The 2,568-nt window shown below is 36.6% G+C and overlaps 1 pseudogene; it reads right to left on the reverse strand.

Moving 5' to 3' along the window:
* Positions 1-786: 786 nt before the first annotated feature.
* Positions 787-1,350, reverse strand: LOC145050738 (stellacyanin pseudogene; annotated as a pseudogene).
* Between the last annotated feature and the right edge of the window lie 1,218 nt (positions 1,351-2,568).

The raw sequence follows: 2,568 nt of genomic DNA on the forward strand, positions 1-2,568 counted from the left end.
CTTATAGTTTATAATTTATAAGCTAATAAGTTAAAGTAACTTATAAATTTTGACTTATTTTCGGTATGACACCTTAATAAGTTATTTTTATCAAAATAATCCTTTTAATTTATACTGGTGACTAGTAATAAGTTAAAAAATTAGCTTAAATAAACTTAACCAAACACTAGCCCAATAGAGTAGATAAGGGATCCAAACGGAGGAGTAGTCCAGTCCATTGGACCACCGACCACATGTCCACATGGGTACTCTTAGCCACCGTGCATGGTATGAAACCGCATGTATGCCACCATGACATAACCACCACTTGATTCAGCTCAAAATTAAGCTGCCATATAAGTTTGATCGATCCCTTAAATTGAGAGGGATTTGTATTTATGATGGGAAGAGACGTGCTTCAGAGACATATATCAGCTAGCCCTTTATTGCATAAAAATTACATCACTCCTGAAGGATCTTTACGTAAAGATGAGCGTGGTTTAATCTTTCACATTATCACCATATCTTTAAATGCAATAAAAAAAAAGTCGAGCAACCCTTTTCTAAAATTTATCAGAATTGTCGCATATTCAATTATAACGTAGTAATATTGATTCCGTAGTGGTGTAGTCCATGTTTCTTTTCAAAAAAAAAAAAGCCGAATATAATGGAAATACTCATATAAACAGTATAAAGCAATATCAATTAATCTCTATAAGTTCATGAAATATAGGAATAAAATCAAAAAGAGTAAAAAACGAATTACGTACACAAATCTCAGCGTAACTAAGTAAACATGCACTGGACCTAATAAAAGAAAGCTAAAGCGATCCCCAAGAAACTGAAGGGTATCACAGCGGTGAAAGATGAACCAAAACTGCGTGATGGCGGTTGTAGAATGGTGCCTTCTGTGGGTGGAGAAAAAAGTGTGGGTGGAGAAACAAATGCGGGAGTAGCGGACGATGGTGGTGGTAGAGGGGTGGCAGACGTGGCGGAGACGTTGATGGTTAGTTTTTGACCAATTTGGCAATGAGTTCCAACGGTGCAGATGTAATAGTGTATGCCAGGTGTGTTTAAAGTGACTCTAGCGGGGCCGGTGGTGGCGATGGAGATGGGGTTGGCGGTGGTGCATGGGCAGTAAGCCGCCCCCGAAACTTCAGCAACGTTATGGAATCCGGTGATGAAGTTAAAGAGAAGAACATCGCCAACTTTGAATGTGTGAGTTGATGCCCAGGTGTTGTAATCAGAAGGTCCATTGGGTGGAATATTCCACCCCAAGGCGTCGCCGACCACATGTGTAGTCTGAGCCACCATGCCGTGAAACTGCATGAGCACCATCATCACCACCAAATTGAACTTTAAACCTGCCATCCTTGTGAAGAGAACCACTGTCCGATGATTATTTGAAATCTAGAAGGATTGTAGAAGGTTAATGCCTTAAAGGTGTTTTGAGAAATAGTTGTGTTAGGATTTATATTTATAGGGAATGGTTTTGTAGGGACGCGTAAACAACCGTGAATAAAAGGTAAGTCGTATTTAAAATCTAAAAGGATTCTGAAGATTAACATTTAAATTTAAATTAAAAAGTCGCTATTATAATAAAAAGAGTCCATTTATTGGTATGTGGCATCTTCGTAAACTACCTAATATACCTTTCCTTGAAAATCCGTTTTATATTAGAATGGTTAATTTCAAATCCCTCAAAATCAGCAACTTAATGGATTAACAGTGTGTCAATTATTTTGGTGATCCTGAATTGAATTCGTATTGAAACCAGCAAGGAAATCTCAAAAAATCTGGAAGCAAAATAATCTCCAGATTTAAATCGGGCTTAATATGTTAACTCCGCATACACCTTATATAAAGCCGCTTTCACCCATCTTCCCCCCCTTTTTTGTTGATCAACTATTAGTTTAAATATTCATGTTGTAGCCTTTGTTCACTACTAGAAAAAAGGATATTTTCCTACGGAAAATAGCTACGGAAAATTTCCATAGCTAATTAGTTACGGAATGACTACGGATTAGCTATAGAATGGGACGTCCTAATTTAGTAACGGAATAGCTACGAAATAACTACTGACGCTTGTCCGTAGCTATTCCGTAGCTAATTAGCTACGAAATAGTTACGGAATAGTTACGGATTCTAATCCGTAGCCATTCTGTAGCTAATTAGCTACAGAATAGCTACAGAATAGTTACGAATGCTAATCCGTAGCTATTACGTAGCTAGTTAGCTACAAAATGGCTACGGAATAGCTACGGATACAATATTAAACCATTAAATCTCGAAGGTGCACACGACTTTATGAACGCTATTAATAGCTATAAGTTATTGAAAATAAAGATAATCATGTATACTAGAGGTGGAAAAAAAACGAAGAGAAAAAACGATGTTTAATGCCCGAAAAATCAAAATAAGAAAAATCCGTAGCTAATTAGCTACGGATTTTTCTTATTTTCAATTTTTCAGACACCAAACGTTGCTTTTTTCGATTCATTTTTTTTACCCCTCTATTATACATGATAATCTATATTTTCACCAACTTATAGCTATTAATATCATTCATAAAGTCGTGTGTACCATCGG

Source organism: Lactuca serriola, chromosome 5 (genome assembly GCF_051521515.1).
Source record: "Lactuca serriola cultivar US96UC23 chromosome 5, Lser_US96UC23_V15, whole genome shotgun sequence".
NCBI lineage: Eukaryota > Viridiplantae > Streptophyta > Magnoliopsida > Asterales > Asteraceae > Lactuca > Lactuca serriola.